Source organism: Calidris pugnax, unplaced genomic scaffold, assembly GCF_001431845.1.
Source record: "Calidris pugnax isolate Ruff unplaced genomic scaffold, ASM143184v1 scaffold89, whole genome shotgun sequence".
Classification (NCBI taxonomy): Eukaryota; Metazoa; Chordata; class Aves; order Charadriiformes; family Scolopacidae; genus Calidris; species Calidris pugnax.
Genome location: NW_015090865.1, coordinates 4,982,308 through 5,001,624, shown reverse-complemented (window position 1 = coordinate 5,001,624; position 19,317 = coordinate 4,982,308). Strand labels below are relative to the sequence as shown.

At 40.5% G+C, this 19,317-nt stretch overlaps 1 protein-coding gene across 2 annotated transcripts in view; it reads left to right on the top strand.

Moving 5' to 3' along the window:
* Window positions 1-19,317, top strand: part of LOC106889812 (chromosome unknown open reading frame, human C10orf90) — a 66,067-nt gene that overhangs the window by 11,588 nt on the left and 35,162 nt on the right. The window contains exon 1 of one of the 2 annotated variants that reach the window (XM_014945228.1): window positions 1,425-1,496. The exons of the other annotated variant lie outside the window; for it this stretch is intronic. The gene's annotated coding sequence lies outside the window, so the exon portion shown is untranslated. Of the gene's footprint in view, window positions 1-1,424; window positions 1,497-19,317 lie in introns of those variants that run through there. 2 annotated transcript variants of the gene reach the window in all.

The following is a 19,317-nucleotide window of genomic DNA, read 5'->3' as shown; positions in this document are numbered from 1 at the left end:
GCAGCTCAATAATGTTTGAGTAGTTCAAATTATTTCTTGCACTTCATGTTTGTAGCCATCTGAGTCTGTCTATATACAACTTCTGAATTGTGTCCAATTCTGGGACTCATTAAACGTGCATGTGTCAGGCAGGAGCCACTTCCAGTGCAAGGGCTTTGCTTCTCTTGCTTCTCTGCTTCTCCAAGGGCTTGCACAGGCTGATTGCACAAAAGGGCATCAGAGGATCATCCCTGGAAGTGCTCTCCTGTTGAAATGAAATTCCTCTAAACCTGGGATTCCCAAAGGGTGAAGTGCACACCATAGTGCTACTAGAATATTGGATGGGTTGCTCCCACATGCCTTCATAGAAATACTTAACTGAGCTGCATGAGATAAATCCCTCCATAAAAGCAATACCCCAAAAAAGAATCCGTATCTTGTGGAGGTCCTTTCTATACCCCTATGGCTCTAGCCCTCTTCCAGCTCAGGTGAGCTCCACCTCTGAGACCCCACTAAGCTGCAAGGTATTCACGCTGATGCATGAAGAGGTGGGGTTGGATTTGACTTTGGGATGGACTGAGGTGTGTGAGAAGTGGTAGAAAGGCTGGGGAAGTGGGAAATATTTTGGGGTCCTAGGTTGGTCTGTGAGGATCTGATATGGTTTAAAAGAGGAAAAAGTAATTGATGCAAGTCTTACACTTGTGCACCATACCTCTCTGGTCCAGGACCTATACCTTTATCAGTTTAACTCAAGGGTGATAATGCAACAATAAGAAACAGGTGGTAGTAGGATGGAAACCCCATGGAAGAAATGTGGTTTAATAAACAAGAGTATATTCTGTGTTGCAGAGCTTACTGCCACTTATGTTAGTTTTGTAGCAGCAGAAGGGAATCTCTGGGCTGTGGTTCTTGGTTCTTATTTTTTCATGTACTTTATTAAAGTACTTTTTGTAGTGAAAAATGCATGAGCATTCCCTGGAGCAAGGCTTTCCTTATAGAAATGGATTGCCTCCCCTATTCCTTTATGTGCTTTCCCACAAACCCTCTTGTTCTTTTACCTGACCCACCCTCCAGCCCAGCTATGGGTTCCTTCTGGGAACTGTGAAAATACACTTCTGAATCTCAGGTCTAGAGCCCATCTCCTGTTTCTTTAGCCCTTTAATGAGCCACTTACCTATAACTAGAGAAAATAGCTGGAACACCTGACATGAAGGAGTGGGTTTGGGCTCCCAGCACCTGGGAAGAAGGTGGGACTTGAGAGATGCCCTCCCCATTAGCCCACCAGCTGGTTTGAGCACTGTCTCCTCCACTTCCTCTCTTTGAATTCTCATGCTTCTTGTGTTTAAAGCGTGAGGCTTTTTCCATGGATTCATGGCACCAGGGCACCTCAGAGGACCCCCCTGGCTCTGTGCTGAAGCTGGAAACTGGCCCCTATTGAGGACCAAGATCCACAAAACGTCTACAGCAAGAAAATGCTGCATTTGCTCAGAGGTTTCACCCAGATTCTGCTGTTCCTGGTAGGTGCTGCTGGGGAGAGGTGAAGTCTCTGTCTTTGGGCAAATAGTGCCATCACTGATGTTTTGTATTAAGAGGGCTCATTAACTCCACAGTGCTCTTTCTGAAGATGAAAAGTCTTCTTTTCACAGTGCAGGAGTTTTAACTGTGCCCTGGCTAAAGATTACCTCAACCTGCTATAAATTGAGATGTTTCACTAATTGCTTTCTTGGTTCATTAGCCAAATTGTGTGTATGAGGGAAATGGGAAAAGCTCAGAATGAATTTCCCTTGCAATCCTTAATTTAAATGGTGAATAATAATTTTACATTGAACAAAAACATGTCATGTGATTTGCAGTTGATGAAGTTAATATTTTACTTTGGGATCATTTGCTTTGTGGGAAAAATGATCCTCAGCTGCGCCTCATTCTGCCGTGGTGTGGCACCAGGTAGGAAAGTATAATCATTATAGTATAATGTAATAATCTCGAATTTTATACAGAAATACTTTGCCTTGGGCAGTTGCTCCTCATACATTGCTTTAAGTAGTGAGGTAACAGAGATAGACAGCAAAAATCTTCAAAAGTCAGCTTTACTGCAATGGATGCTGGGGCTCGATTTCCACTACAGCTACGTGAGTAACAAAAAATACGTGTTCCCAGTTTACTCTATCCAATGTGGTGCACTCAGCTAAAAATCAAAGATTAACTCAGCTGCTAAAGGGAACAAATTCCACTAATTCATCAAAGCGAACGCGGTAGAATTTAATCTGTTTTATGAATTTTCTACCATTGATTGTTATGGCATGATTGGGGCCCAGGAGGTCATCTGTGAGCACTGAATTGCTAGTTGTGTGACAGTAAAAAAAGAAGGCTAAAAGAAAGGTTAAATTAAAGAAGCTGCTAGAAGCTATTTTTGTAAGATGAATGTATATTATCTAAATTAATGACAGTAAACCTCCAATTAGCTGAATGTTGATGCAGAATTGCAGCTTTATAAGGTAAATACATGTTTTCTCAAGCCAAAGGAAATTTTTAGCCCGCAACTGGGATAGGGTTACAGGTAGATGAACATTTTCTGTGTATTGGGGCACAGTGACCTCACCGCTGTTGCTGACAAATCTTTACAATAAATCTGTCATTGCCTCCTAACAGCAATACAGACTATGAAAGTTATGACCTTGCTCTCCAGAGGATCCTCCCAAAATATGGGATGGGCAAAAGCCTTGAATGTGCTGGTTTGTTTTTCAATAAAAATCTTAGCTTTTATTTTAGAACAGAGGTTTCTTTTTCAGCTCAGTGTGTGTTGTTTTGGCACAAATAAGTTTGAAGTGGAACTTCTAAACTTGTTTTTGTTTCATTAATTTACTGAATTCCTCTGTAGATATACATCAAAGAGAACAGTAGCTACAAACTCCTTTTGTTGTGTTTTTTTGGTGCAATTTATACATACTAAACTAATAGATTTATTTGAACAATTTACTCCTTGGAAAGGGCAGAATTTTCTTGGTTTTGTGTGAAAGGTGGGTTAATCCAGACGTGTCTGCTTACATTCATGAATACTTGCAGTACACCATTTAGCTGTGTATAGGAGTTTAGTGTCATTATGGCTTTGAAGATCACCAAGAAAAGTCTGATCCATAAAAAAAAAAAAACCAACCAACCAAAAAACCCCCACAAATCAACAAAAATAAAATAAAAAAAAAACCATCACAAAAAACCCTTCTAAAAAACAAAATCCCATCCCAACTCCCAAACAACAACAAAAAAACCACTCTAAACCCACCTTTGCATTATTTCTTAAGATCTTATTTTCCTAACTATTTCTAAAGGATGCTCATAGTGTCTTTTATAGAGTCCCTATGACAGGATCATAACAGCAGCACTAGGTCAGAGCAAGGATCCGGTTACATCGTTATCCTGATTCTGGTCATTTGGGTTCATGTTTTAATTAGGTCTTGTGCAGAAAAACTATCTTCTAACATATGTGTATCTACCCAGTAGTTTCACATCTCTCCACACCTCTTTTCATGCATCTTCTGAAAGCTGTTTGTGATTTTTGTAGATCTCTACCTTATTGCTTGACTTCTGTGGACAAGTCCCAACTTATTTAGTGTCAGTATTTTGCAGCAATGGTTCTCTTTCTGGGCCATCCTGGGAAAATATTGGTTCTTAGCATACTTCTGCTGTTTTAGGATGGAGATTGAGTTTAAGGAGATTTTGAGGTATTGCTGTGTGTATTTTATTTATTTACCTACTTTATTGCCTATTTTCCTTGGGTTTTGGCTCTGCTCTTTTGTCAGCCTGGTCTTCTGTCATTTCGATGTAATTTATACTGTTTTGTTGTTTGTTTTTTTCATAGTGTCCACTGATTTATCTTGGTTCTATCACATTTCTGAGATGCCTGTGATATCAATATTCCTTTTTTAAAAATAAACAGAAATTCTGGATTACTCAGCACTTCTACATGATGTATGCTTTTTCAAACTCACACAGTTAGTATTGCTTTGGTTGTTATTTTTATGCTCCATGTATAAATGCAGTCGTACTTGTCTTGACTGTTCTTTGCAATTATTCTTTTTTTACTGAAGACTCTCCTTCTCTGCTATGTCCAAAGATAGAGAGGCTTTTATAACCAACTTTTCTTCAGCTTTTAGTTGGAAAAAAAAAAAAAGAGAAAAAGAAAAAACCAACAAAGAAAACTGTCTCAGCTTTAAAAGCATTAACTGTGCTGTTCTATTCTGGTGTAGATGGAGCCAGGCTTTCTTTGCACTTCTCCTCCTTAGTCCCCAGAGTTTTCCCAGTAAAGCTCTCCTTTTTCCTTTTCTCAGTTGCATTTTCCTGTATGGGGTCTGCTCTGTTAGGTGGGACTATTTTTTCCGGTGAGGGTTTGCCTTCTTTTCTCCACATTTCCCACTTTGTCTGACTACCTGAGGAGAGGTCATTCCCCTTCTGTAAGCTGAGTGGCATTTCCAACACACATAATCAAAGACAAATAGTTATATATGTTGCTTGACCCAGATCACTGGCTGGACACCAGCTCACCTTTTCCTTAATTCATTTTTTCCTAGCTTTGATCCCCACTGCTGTTTATTTTACATTTCTAGCAGTCTCTAAGAGACATTTAGCAAAGGCTTTGGATACAAGATGAATTCCAAAATCCATAGCTTTTCCTCATACTGTGTTTTCGAACTGAAATCCTCTTGAAAGGTCACTTGAAGGCTTGAAATACTCGAGCATGTAGGTTGTTGTTGATTTTTCTCCTGGTGATTGACTAGCCATCAAGTTCATTGTGCTCTTCTACTGAAACAGAGTAAATGGTTACATAATCTTCTCTTGTAAAGAAAGAGCCTCCTGAAATTCTTTAATATAGCTGCTGGTGGAACTGCATTATGCACAGATAGGTATCCACAGAAATGACACGGAGATGAGACCAAAATGGGTTGACCCTGTTGTGCAGAGGAGAAGCCATTTCATATGTGTGTGCTGTAGTTAAAGGAAAACACTAATCTATTTTGAAATGCTTATGATGGTTGGTTTATTTTCACAGCTCAGTATGGCAGCATTTGAGTTACGATGCTTCTGTGCATCCCCAGTGAGATGCAATGGTGATTTCTTTATTGGCAGTAGCTGGTTTGTCTGGAGCTTTTTAGTTAAGTGAATGGTCTGTGTCATCATGCTAATAACATGTTTTTAGTTGTACAGTTGACTGTGCATGTATTGTATGGGATAATGTATTTATAGCTGGAGGCTTGATTTGATATTCTCTCACCAAGTCTGGGTGAAATAGGGATTATTGAGTTCACAGTTCTAGAGGCGATCCCAAATAATGTATAATGTTACAGACACTTAATGGTAGATTAGCACACTGAATTGACAAGTCTTGTGAGAAGAGGCTGAGGGAGCTGGGGGTCTTCAACCTGGAGAAAAGGAGGCTGAGGGGAGACCTCCTGACTCAACAACTCCCTGAAAGGAGGAACAAGTGATAGGACAAGAGGAAATGTCCTCAAGTTGCACCAGGGGAGGTTTAGGATGGATATTAGGAAAAATTTCTTCACCAAAAGGGTCGTCGCGCATTGGAACGGGTTTCCAAGGGAAGTGGTTGTTTTACAAATATATTAAAAAAAAAAACAACTGAAATTTTTGGTTAGATGGTAGTAACTTCTTTTGTCATTGACTTGCCTACGTATGAGTTCAATGCTTTTTTAATTGGTCTTTTTAAGCAGCATGATGAAGCATGTAAACTTACATGTGTCATCTCAGTACTCTTTTCTCTCTGAGATCAGTATATTTCTGTTGCTCCACTCTTAGTTCATGGCCTTAAAATACTTTCCCATTTAGCTTCCAGGCTTTAATGATCCAGCTCTGCGTTGAAAAAATGCAGAGGATTGAGTTATGGTAGAAAAATGTTAATAGCATACAGTGATTTTTTTTTTTTTCTTCTTGGGAGAAGATAGATCATGTAAATGAGGCAATCATTGCTGAGAAGCTAACTTAAATTTTTTCGTTTCTCCAGTACAAAGTGCCAAGCCTTTTTAAGAAAATGGAAGATTGTAAGTGCTTGATGGAAATCAGTAGCAAAAATATAATAGCTCTGTGTAACCCACTTGGAAAAGCTGCAAGTTTGTTGTTTTTTTTTGTAATGAGTGAAAAAGTAAATTGTATATTATTTCTGCAGAGAATTAGCTTTTATTTATTTAAGACAATCAGTGTTTATTATAACTTACGCGTTTGGAGAAACAGACTTTAAAAAAACATACTCTCTTGGATTTACAATGGGATTTGTCTGTTTGGTTTTCACCACCATTAAATGAAACCTTACCTTTAAAAAAGAACTATTAATGTTCTTCAATTCTTATTAAATGTTCTTCAATTCTGTATAATCCTGTATCATCTTCTATTTGGCAGCCGCACAGCAGCTGTTTGCTCACTGTCTTTTGATTAATACTCTTACTGTTCCAGAGTGTAATATACCTAGTTTGTTTAGAGAAAGGGAATATGTTTCATATTTAAAAATCCCTTTTACTGCAGTTACTGCATCTTTGCAGATTTAATTAGGTCTCAGTCCCTTCCAAATCATGTAAGTCAAAGGTCCCATCCTACTTGTCCCTGAGGCATCATTACAAAAAGTCCCCAGATGGAGTCTAGTTTCTAACTGATGACTTTACCATATAGGGGCTAATTACTTCTAATCTTACACATTGATGAGTCTGTATTTTATGTCTCTGAGCCACTGAAACTGTAACTGCCAAATTATCCTCTACTGTAATACGCGGGTTATTTCTCCATTAAATGGACCGGCTTCGCAAATGACAATCCCTTCCTGCCAGGCTCTTGCATTTTAAGCCATAATTATTTCTGGCACATGGTTCTGTCCGATGAGCCCTCGTTAATCCACGTTATGATCTCGGATAAGCTGCTAGTGCCGGGCTGATTTAAGCTGGGAAAGGTTGAGCAGAGCAAAGCAGGGGAGCTGGGACCCCGAGTACCGGGGAGACACGGGAGCCGCTCTCTGGGGCTGCAGCTGGCTGCCTGCCTTTCACTTAGCCCTGCCTTGAACCTGCCTTTTTTTCTTTTTATGAGCAATAACCTCCATCAGATCTTTAAAAGAAATGACTCAACGCTTTCCCCTTCTGAGAGGGAAAAAATTGTATTTGGAAGTCTATAATGCATGAAGGTGTTGGAAGCCTAATCTAGTATAAGCTGCCTTCAGTTAGCCCTCTTAAGCACCAGGGAAGAGAAATGAATATCTAAAAAGCAGAAAATAACTACAATTGCACTCTGATTTCATGGCTATATGTGATAGAGGTCAGTAACATAAAGCTGTTTATTTCTTCATACAAAGCAGCGGCTGTTATCATAACTTGCTGTAGGTGAAGGTATTGGAAGCTCCTCATTCAAGGAAATACTGTATTTTATTACAGCATTACTTCATCCTGCATAGGCTCTCTGCCCTGCTCCTCTCTCTATTAGCTTTGACCCAGTCTGATGGACCTAACCTTGGGGTTGGTTCCTCAAAGGAGGAGTTTATGCCAAGAATCCAAATGTGAAGTTGTAATAATTTGGGTTTAGTCTATTCCAGATCATAATCTAGCTCTGCCAATAAGTAACCACTACCTGGAAACTTCGATAGAAAAGCAGGGGGTTTGGAAGCATAAATTTTGGAGATGGTGGAACTTTCCCTTGGCTAGTCTCAGGGAAGTCAACAGCTTATTGAATTAGGTATTACTTTTTAAAAGCAAGAGGAAAGTAAGCTGACAATACTGTCTGGGGGGAGAGGAAACCTCGAAACACCAAAAAACAAAGTAACCCAAAAACTCCAAACCCCCAACCTTGAAAATCCTGGTAAAATCTTAGTGCTATCACTATGGCTACCACAGCCAGAAACACTAACTTATACCCAAGGTGCAGAAACATTTTGTGCTCAGTTTCAGTGCTTCATTTACATTAAATAAATTAATAAAATTTTAAAGACAACAGCCCATCACCTAATTGAGGATTAATAAAATTTCCTTGAATCTTGAATTAAGTATATAAATCTGCATTTATATACCTGTCAGCATTAATACTCTGGCCAAGGTGTTAATCCCAATATTACTTTAACTAATGCAGTAATACATGTGGAGTAATAAGACAATCCTAAATCCATATGATGTAGACTACACTGATCTTCCAAAGCAATGCTTTCAGTCTAGGCTAGGGTATAAGAAGTATTTTTGCCCTTTTATTTAAAATACCATGAATGACTTGCTGTAATGTTTGTTTCTTTGTTTATGTGACAGATTACTTCTATCCCATTAAGCATTCAAATAGTATACTTAATGAGTGCGTTTGATTTTTATTTTTTCTTTTTAAAAAGGCAACACCCTGAAAACCTGTGTTTTAGTGTATTTAAGGGGGCCAAAACCTTTAAACCAAAAAAAGGCAAGATTAGGCACATTGTTGTGCCTGCCCTTGCAGGTATCCCTGCAGCCTGTGTGTAACCCCAGTCCCTGCTATAGGATTGTGATTAACGGGATAGATTAAGCCATGTACAAAAGAGTAGCCCTGAATTTGCTTTTTCTTTCTTACCATTATATGACCTTAGTTTTTTCAGTGATTAAAGCAACACATGAATTTTGTGCTAATCCTCTAAAGCTGGCTTCAGTTGCTGGGATTTTAGTTTACAGTAAATACTTCTGTTGTAAAGATTGGCCTCTTAGTTTCAATTCTCTTGAATAATGCAGTGCTCTATAGGATCAATACCTGTGCGTACACAGCTGTGTACCCTTCTCACTAACCAAACTGCGTGGGTGCATCACGGGAAACAAAATACAAGATCTCTCAGCTCCAACAGGAGGATCAATGTCCATGGTTCAAAATAAAACGTTACTGGCTTGTGTGACCCTGTTTGCCTCCTCGTGGTGGGGCAGCTATTGGAGTGCTCTCAGCATGCAGCTATACATGCCCCAGGAAAGGCCAAGATCTTACCCTTTTTGCCTTTGGACATAAAAGTCACCAAGTTTGCTTTTTTGGTTTGTAATGAAGATTTTTTTGAATGTCCATCCAAAAAAGTTAACAGCAGAAATCCTTTTTGCCTTTGGACATAAAAGTCACCAAGTTTGCTTTTTTGGTTTGTAATGAAGATTTTTTTTTTTATGTCCATCCAAAAAAGTTAACAGCAGAACAGCTAAAACCTCACCCCGTCCAAAAAATCATTGAAAGTTAACCCAAATTAATTCAAGTAATGCAATAAAGGCATCTACCTGAGCCTAAAGGCCCAATTAGGATAGGCCTAAAGGCCCAAGAATATTAGGATTAAAAGAGGATGTAGTTGTGCTGTGAGAAAGGCAGGGGGAGGGCGCAGACTACTCGGAGGAGAAGTGAAATTGTTATTTCTGGAAGGAGGCACGTTATAGTTGGTGGAAATAAAGTACTTCACTGGCCTCTCACAGCTACCTGCAGTGGTTTTGTGGCTGGGAATTTAGCCAGGACACCATCCTAAAACGGGAAAGCGTGGGCCCAGCAGCAGAGTGACAGATGGGAGTGAACCCACAGTAACGCCTTAGTTACACGGGGTTACTCCAGGAATATGGAGGTGGGATGAAGAAGGGTGGGAGCTGCATTTTCCCAAGGATTCAGAAGCCAGGTAGAAGTAGTTACTGTGTTTTGTGGATACACACATTAACTAAGTGAGTTAATGTGGCTGGCAGTGAGCAATCCCCTGGCACGGTGTATTTGCAGGTCTGGTGCAGGGAGGTTGGTTTAATAATTGCAACCTATTCTACAAAACACCCGCTATTTCCAAGAGATTTTTTTTCTTTGGTGCTTTTCCTTGGGTTAGGGAGGGTGAGGGGGGAAAGTTGTGAGAGAGATCAGCTGTGAACCAGCCCAAAATGGAGAGCAGAGACCCCAAAATAGGATTTGCGTGAGGACCGCAGCAATGTAGATAGGCTGTAGAGTTTTATGTTTAAACTAAATCTCCAGCTGAAAGTTTCCTAAAAGAAAATTCCACCTGAACTTCTCTTTTGCCACAGCATCCAGGCTTTCTCTCTGCACAAGTAGGAATCTCTCCTGCTCTCGATGCAAAGTTCATTGCTCTTGGCTTCAGACAGACAACCACCTGGTCACGTCCCACCTGAGCATTGATGTCTCCGGTACGGGGCTGTGAACTCTTAACGTTCTCCTTGTTAAGCCTGAAAATGCTTGGTAATGCCCTATAGGTCATTCTGCAGCTTCTAGCCACAGGATTTAATGGTGGCTAATGTTAGAGAGAATATCGATAATGACCGAAGATGTTTTTGAAAGCACATTCAGCAAAGTCTGTCTCCTGTAACTGGTGGACTCAAAGAGACCTTTGGGATCAATTCTTGTCTCAGAGCACACAGTGGAAAGACTGAAATTCAGAGGGGTCAGAATTTGGCTGGAGGAGCTGTGCTGGATGAAGAGTGCAGCTAAATTATTTAATGGGTTATGTGTTGGCTCTGGATCAGAGATTGTTGCTGAACAGAACAACTGTAGGACAAACAAAGTGGTGGTGGTGGTAATCATCCAGAACAACTTAATTTTGCCTTCGATAGATAGTTACTTCAGCAGTTCATTATACCCACCTAAACTGTTCAGTTATTACTTCACAAGGCATTATTGCAGGTATCCTCTGTAGTAAAATTTGGGTATCCAACGCTGTGTCTATCACAGCAGGCACATTTAGGATGATAACTACTCCAGTAATCGTTTGCTATGTGACTTTAAAGAGGACAGATGTTGTACATGATTGTGTCTAAGGAACAGCGATACTGGGGTCAAGCAGTTATGGCATCATTAGATTGGCCTCCAGCGCTTAACTTGTCTTTAAGCCTCTCAATTTCCATAATCCTAGCATGAGATTTCCAATTTTTTTTTTTTTTGTGAATTAAACCAAAAAGGTTAAATTGAAAATACAGACTAAGAAGGAAGAGAACAAGCCAATGAGTTGGTAGCCCAAGACCCAAGTCTTCATGGTGCTGCTCCCTCCACCACGCATCTCCTCACCCATCACCTCTTCCCTCTGTCCCCCCACCCTGTGTCTCCTCGTTGCTCCTGGGACAAGGACCAGCCCCCACCACCAGCAATGGGACACTAGGGGTGTCCTGCCCAACTGGTAAACTTGTTTGTGCATCAAAGATGGGGAGACCCAGTGAATTCTCTCTGTGGCAGCCTCTCATTTCTACAAAGGCATTGATTTTTGCAGTAAGCTTGTTGGAGATCAGCTATCGACCCTTCTGTCACGTTGGCTGAAACAGCCCACAAGCTCGAAAGCCCCAGGTTGGACAGATGGAAGGATAGGGCATAAATCAAATTCCTTCTGGAAATCAGGCTAAAAATTTGTTCCAAGTAGAGAGCACAGTGCAAAAACCTTGTTGGAGGGGTTTTTTGGGGTTGTTATTATATCTTTAAATTTTTCACTTGTAAATAATAATTAGGAAAAATCAGGACTTCTAAAACACAGGGATGACTTCCCTGCAAGCATAGTTTTGTGGTGCTGCCCAGCACACTGATGCCAGCGTGAACGTGACCCTTTGTGATTGGCCCCGAATCACTCTTAGTGACCTCATCATTGAAACACTTAGGTATGTGAATTATTTTATTTGTAGAAATAGATCCTAGGGGACAACTATTGTGAAAATAACTACTCACATATTGAAATGTTTTCCAGATTGGTCTGGCATCAAAAGGTGTTGGGGATTGTGTGTATATTTTGTGAATGCAACACAGAGAGCGAGGGAGTCTTGCAGCCAGTAAAGGAAAATACGTTTTCTTATCCATCTGTTGCAGCTCTGATGTTGCTGAATGCAATAATTTGGGACCTGAGCTTTTAGTTTTGCACAAGAAATGGAATATACAAACAATCATGAGTTTTGGGCTGTTGCTAGGCAGCAGGTTATTGCTTCTGGGAAAAGCGGCCACGGCTGCCTGGTCCGGCCGGGCTTCTCGGGCGGTGGGGCTGGGTGGGTGCTGGCAGCTCCAGCCCTGCTCCTTCTCATTGAAATGTTTTCCAGATTGGTCTGGCATCAGAAGGTGTTGGGGATTGTGTGTATATTTTGCGAATGCAACACGGAGAGCAAGGGAGTCTTGCAGCCAGTAAAGGAAAATACGTTTTCTTATCCATCTGTTGCAGCTCTGATGTTGCTGAATGCAATAATTTGGGACCTGAGCTTTTAGTTTTGCACAAGAAATGGAATATACAAACAATCATGAGTTTTGGGCTGTTGCTAGGCAGCAGGTTATTGCTTCTGGGAAAAGCGGCCACGGCTGCCTGGTCCGGCCGGGCTTCTCGGGCGGTGGGGCTGGGTGGGTGCTGGCAGCTCCAGCCCTGCTCCTTCTCATTCGGGTGACATCTGCAGCCAAAAGAGAGCTTGAGATCCCTAAATGTCATTCCTTGTCACCAGTATTTAAAAGACACCAAAAATTAAGGTTCTGAGGGTTTTAACAGTTAATCATTGATTCCAAGCTTTTCTGCACCCTCCTTTTCCCAGTTGAAAGCCTGAGTGATTAAACAAACAAGCAAACAAAAGCAATTACTAGTTATCTTTTGTTGAATCTGGTGGTAAACCCAAAATCCGCTATGCCCTGTTTTATGTTTGTTTTCCTACATTTTTGCTTTAATCTCTGGCATGATCTGTGTTTCTAAACCTGTTGCAATGGAATTCAAAAGGGCTAATTCCAAGATCAAACAAATCACAGCTGCGTGGTAAGAGAACACTATGAATAGAGATTGGTTTTTCAGTTTCCCTTCAAAAGGCCAACGTACGTATTATTTCACCAACCAAAAAGTTTTTGTGGCAGAATAATTACTAAGTTCAGGTGTGTGAAGAGTCACTAGATTTAGAGTCAAGACAAGTCAGTGGCAACTGGAATTAGTGGGAGCTGCATAATATACTTAAATTATGCAAAATAAAAGTTTTTACTTTGTGATAAAACTAGTGACTTTCAAGCCTAAAAAGTAAAGTTTCTTACTTATTTAAATCTTAGCTATTGTGGTTTTATCCTCTGAATGCTGATATTTTCTTCTCTTGGTTCTAGCCTGCTGCATCCCCTATTATCAAGCAGTTTCTGATGTCTGTAATCACAGCAGTTAATATGAAAGGCTCTCCAGAAAGAAATAATATCCCAAGTATTACACAAAAACGAATGCTTCTATTATACAAAAGTAACATGAAAAGTCTATATTAAATCTGGCATGACTGGTACTCCACTGAGTTTAGTTCCGTTGTACAAATTGTTCAGTGTCAAATTTGGCTCATGTGAACATCCTGTTTCTTTGTTTTGGAAACAAAATTGCTCTAATATAGATGCGTGTTGGAATCGCTACTTTGATGTCTTGACAAAAGCATCTGTACCCTCAGCACACATCATTTTCTGGAGCCACCACTGTATTAAGAGTATTAAAAGGGGAAAAAAAAATCAATAAAGCAAATACCATTGTTAAGCAAAAGCATGGTGAAAAATCCCTGCAGCAGGATATATATTGAGTTATAAAATGCATGGATAACAGACAGTGCACAGGTTCTCTCTTGTCCTCTCTACAGTTTCTTGTCTTAAAGTTATGCTCTTACGAAAGCAGATAAATGTAAGAAATACTGAATCACTGAGGCCAAACAATTACTTCTAGCTCTTATTATGCACAAGCAGCTTTAGGCAAATGTGCCTGTTTTGTAATTGCTACCAGTTCTGAGTAACACGGGTGGAATGTTTATTTACAAAACCCATTTGTACCATCAAATTCTGTGCATGTTATGACCTTTATATGAATACACGTAATAGCACTAAAATAACTCTCATAAATATACTTTTTGGCTGCAGAACTGCTTCTCCTTTGTTTGCTTATGCATAGTATTTGTCACGTTTACAGTCGCTTCAGAATTTTCTGGCAATCTTAAACATTCTTGTACTTTCACAAAGGGACGTGGTCACTAAAATGTGGATGTCTTAATAACATGCTCTGAAGGGGATTTTGAGAGTGGTGGAGGATCCCTTCCAATAGCTCTCTTTGTATGAAATCTTTCTGTTAGTTACACCTTTATTTTTGGAAATTATTTTGGCCACCAAACAGGAACTTTGACAGGAAACCAAAGGTTTTTTTCCCTTGTGCTGCCCCTTACCTTGGTGTGAGGATGGAGCGCCTCAAAAAGAATCACATTTGCCAGAATCAGTCTCATAGAATCATAGAAAAGTTTGGGTTGGAAGGGAGCCTTATAGGTCATCTAGTCCAACCCCTCCCTGCAATGCACAGGGACATCTTCAACTAGATCAGGTTGCTCAGAGTCCTGTTCAACCTCATCTTACCTATAGCACCTTCAAGGATCATTTGGTTTATTTTGCTGCTCATGCGCAACATCTTACTGCTTTGTAAAATCCTCTTAAGAAAATGTGTCCAAATCATACAAAAGTATCCATCTCCCAGAATCTTGGTGAAATATATTGACAATATTGCATTGCTTTTAGCAGTGCAAAGAGATGTCTGGAAGCCAGTCTCACCAATCATCAAAGCTGAGGGAACTATGAAACTTCAAGACTTCTGTTGCTTGGTTCATCTACATTGAGGAGCTTGATGGTTTGCTCCTTCTCTTCAGTACTTTTTCTGACTGCCCCAGGAATAGGACCCTGTGACATTTATGACATCTTTTCCATTTCTGCAATGAAAGTACTGAAGAAAAATTATGAAAGAGAATGATTTGGCTATTAAACTATTATTCCTTGTGATCCACCCAAATTCTCCATGCTTTACAGATATCCTTTCTCTAATACCCTGTCTTTGAGCTCCTCATTCCCCTCCTACCACATTTTATAAAGATCTAGGAGGACCTCCAGCAGGGAGCTCCCATGACAGACCGTGTTATTTAGGCTGAAGAAATCAAACCTGTGTCAGTTAAATCTTCCTGTGTACTCCCATTTGAGTCCTTGGCCTGAGTTATGTCCGCCCAGCTGGGCTTCAGCAGGTTTGGTGAGTCACTCACTGCTGCTAGGGACTGAGATTTGTCAGGGTAAGCTTATGCTGCCGAGAGAAATCTAGGAATGTGTTCCTCCACATACCACTGAAAATTAAAAAAAATAAAAGGAAAACAAACAAACAAAAATCTCGGAGGATGAGGAGAAAAGGGAAAAAGGAGAAAGTGAGGAAGCTACTTAGTTTTGTGTGTGTGTGTGATGGATATGCTGGGGGTGATTCCCCACTTTATTTTATTAAGTGAAGATAAAGAATAATAACAATGCATAATGAAAACAAAATATTTTTTTTCTCTTATGCATGGGTTTCAAGACATAATTCCAGTGCTCTTTCTAACCCCCTGATGAGTACCTTGCTTCTAATGGCACGGATAATGAGAGATTTACGACTTCTGTCTTTTTGATAGCAGACCAGAACTCATTTGTCCGTTCCGTGGCAGATCCTGTAATCATCTCTGCAGGCAGCCAGCTACAGCTTCAAGGTGTGCAAGCAGGGAAAGATAATTCAGTTAACAAATCTCATGATGCTACTTGTAATAGAAGAAAATCCATCCTGACATCTTAAAAAAATATTTTTCTATTTTGTTTACATAATGAATCCTGTTCAGACTGAAACAATTTCAGGCTGTTTTCCTTACCCTGATTTGAAAATCTTCCCAACAAAGCTGCCTTAAAACACTGTCATCTTTGCGCGACTGTGTTCAAGTGCTTTCCTTTGTGGCAAGGTACTTGTTTGTATTGGTTTGGCTTTTTTTCACGACAAGAAAGATTTCAAGAAAAGAGTTGGCAGCTGCTTTCTCCCCTTTTAAGTCTATATTGCTCTTTGACCCCCATTGTAAGTAGGTGCACGCTACTTCTTATGAGCTCAGCAAAGATGCTTTAACAGGACTGATGGGCTCTTCCTCTGTCATTCTCTTGTGATGGGTAAGTACAGTGTGGTTTCTGGCTGTGTTGGAGCTATCAGGATGACACGTGTGCTCCCTAAGTAACTCAGTGAAAACTGCTGTCTCTTCTCACATGAAGGCAGGTGAATGGCAAATCCTGCAGAGATGATATTTGGGTGCATTTTTAGGAGTTCGTATGGGGGTAAAATCCACGTGTGGCTATGGGGCCCTGCTTCTGCCCTATCTTCACTGGGATGCTGCCCTCAGACCATCGTCAACGTGATACCTCACCTCTTCCTTGAACTTAACATCACTTCTGAAGGCTCAGGATAATGTTGATGACAGATTCCAAGGCTCTTTCTGGAGATGCAGCACTCTGTCCACTAACAATTAAACACAACATTCACCAGTAGAATCCCTATAAATCAATTTAATATCAGCAGGGAGTTCAGTTTAAGGTAGGATTTTCAGCATTTTTCTGCCTCTACTTTTAATTCTGGGCATGTGAACTTTAGCTTCATTGTTCAGTTTTATTTTTAGATGACAATAATCATGATATTCTTTCTTTATGACACATGAAGAAGATCAGGAGGTGTGGGTTTGGTCCTGGTGTTCGTTCTGACTTGGCTTTCATCTTAGATGTATCTGTAATGTCCGGACAGTTTTTCTGGATGACTCACTTCAGATCTGAAGAAGTGAATTATGATCTCTCCCAACCCTTACTGAGAGGAAGCGTGGTGAATCTTTAATGATGACGCTCTTTTCCTCAAGGCTTCCTCAGGTATTGGAATTAAATAAGTCACAAGAAAATTTAAACAAATCCAATGTTTTAAACAGAATAAAGTATAAATTAATTCCTCCAAATTGATTTTTAAGAAGGGAAAAAAGGAAGACCGGGGGAACTACAGGCTGGTCAGTCTCAGGTCATAGAGCAGATCCTCCTGGAAACTATGCAAAGGGACATGGGAAATAAGGAGGTGATTGGCGACAGCTGATGTGGCTTCACCAAGGGTCTATGGTGTCTGCCAAATTTGCTGGCCTTCTACAGTGGGGTTACAGCATTGGTGGGTGAGGGAAGAGCAACTGACATCATCTACCTGGACTTCTGCAAGACATTTGACACTGTCCCGCACGACTTCCTTGTCTCTAAATTGGAGAGACGTGGATTTAATAGACGGGCCGTGGAGGATTTGGAGGAGGTGGTCCATGGACCTGGGAAGGACCCTGAGTCCCTTTGGAGTCATGACAAAAACTAGACATGAGGCCAGACCCACTGGTCTGAAGTCATTCCAGCTCTGCCCAGTGTCATCAACCGACTTCCCCCAGCATGGCAGTCTGTGTGTGTCTAGCAAAGACCTGAAACGCTGGCAAAATAACGTTATCCGTGGACTCTTTTCACGTGGGCCTCAAATTTTGTACAAAATCTCAGCTGGCTACGAACTGGGCTGTCCTGTGCACGCCAAATATTGGCGGTACACTATTTTTCACCAGCACCCTCACCTTTGCAATCCATCTGTGTTTTAGCAAGCTGATTTACAAGTACATCTTTTCTGAATCATTATCTGAGCTGTCTGCCAGTTGGCCCGAGGCAGACATCCAGGCACTCGAGACTGGAAGAATCGGTTCCAGCTGCACTCCGTAATTAGGAAAACCCTGGTCTGTAGCCGGATGTCCAGATGCCTTGCCAAGGAGCGTATCATTTGGTTCAACAAACAGTATTTGCTGGGGAAAAAAAATGAAAAAGAGTGAGGATGTAATAGGACAAAGTTCATATGCCAGCGACTGCTCCCCTGTTCCTCATCGCACCTCCTGTTTGTAAGCTGGAGAGATGGGTCACGGTGGGAAGGGAAGGTCTGGGGAGGTTAAACAAATCCTCAGGATTTCAACTCGGATAGAAATAAGTTTCTCATACTCCCCACGGGGATGGAAAGTACTTGAAATGCCATTTCTTTCATGCTTTCGCACCAGGGAAAAACTGAACTTTGCATTTGGTTGTGTAACAAGAGTTACAGTGCAATGTGTTTTGTCAGCAATAAGAATTTGTATGAAAACCTCTGTATGTGAGACAGCTCAGCTAAAACCTTGTGCTCCCTGAAGTGTCTTCATTTCAAACACAGATTCAAGCTCTTTTTAAAGGTTTGTTGTTTTTTTTTCCTTGTTCTCTTGACATGAATTAACAAATGTGAAGCTTCCTAGAATAGATTTAATAATATCATGAAAAATACCAGAGCTTTTGCCACCAGTGCCATTTAATCTATCTCAGTGACTACTTGAAATGACTTGCCAAAAATCTGAGTGTTTTTCAACAATAGGATTCCCATAGTAATATGAGAATGCTGTTGCTCAGGATATGGTACAAAATGCAATGCAAAACTCCACTCTGGATAATTTAGCGAAGAAAATAAACATTTCCTCCTCTTCTTCTTCCCACCTCACTTCTTCCTATCTCTCCTGCTCCAGAAACAGCTACTTTTTCGAGTTAAAAGAGCAAGAAATAACGGATCTATTCCAAGGGAATAGGAAATAGTGAAATGGGAAGGTTCTACCTACAGATTATTGCTAATTACAGGAGGTTACTTTGATAAGAATAACCTACATGTTATACATAATCTACTGTGTGGACTTTGACAACTTGTTCTTGTTTGACCCTGTAGTATTCAGTCTTTCTCTTGTGCTGGAAATACATTTGAATGAAATTCATGAAAAGCCATCTGGCAGAACATGCTTGTCTGGAACTGATTTATCTCGGGCCAGCCTTCTGGATTTCCTCGCGCACTGGTTGACATTCACATGTTGATGTTCTCCTGTTGTAGCTCTGCAGCCCGATCTGAGACAACTGTGGTTTTCTTACTGTAAAATGTTTGAGGAAAATATTCATAACTTAGGTGAAGTTGTTGCTTTAATTAGATACGTTTTGTTTATCAAACTTTTGGATTATTTTTTTAGGCCTTGTTCTACATCAATCCAACAATTTCTTCTTTATCTTTCTGTGCAAGATATTCCCTACTTAGTTGTTTTAAAAAGTAAATAAGACAGCACATGTAGCAGCTCTTCATGGTGAAGGTATTCACATGTACCTCACCAGAGTACTGATACACTGAAAATAACCTCTCCATCAGGCTGACCCAGCAGTTATCCCTATCCCACTGCTCCTGGATACAGGTGGATTTTGTCCTTCGCTGAAATGCAGCATCTTCTTCTCACTGTGTATCACAACAGGACAGGCTCTGAGGGCATCTTGCCTATGTTTTGTGCAAGCAGCAGTTACCATCATCCAGTGCTAGATCAGGTTCATTGCATTTTCACTGACTGACTGCAACTGTGCATTATTTCTTTGCCAACAAATGTGCAGTGGGCCCTCTGCTCTGGCTATTTTCTGGATTCTCTTTTTTTCCATACTGTGGCTAATGAGTCCAGCTGTTTTCTCTGTTGCTCAGGACCTTCTTTTGCTCCATGACAAAAGCAAACCTCTTTTTTTTTTTTCTTTTCATGCCAG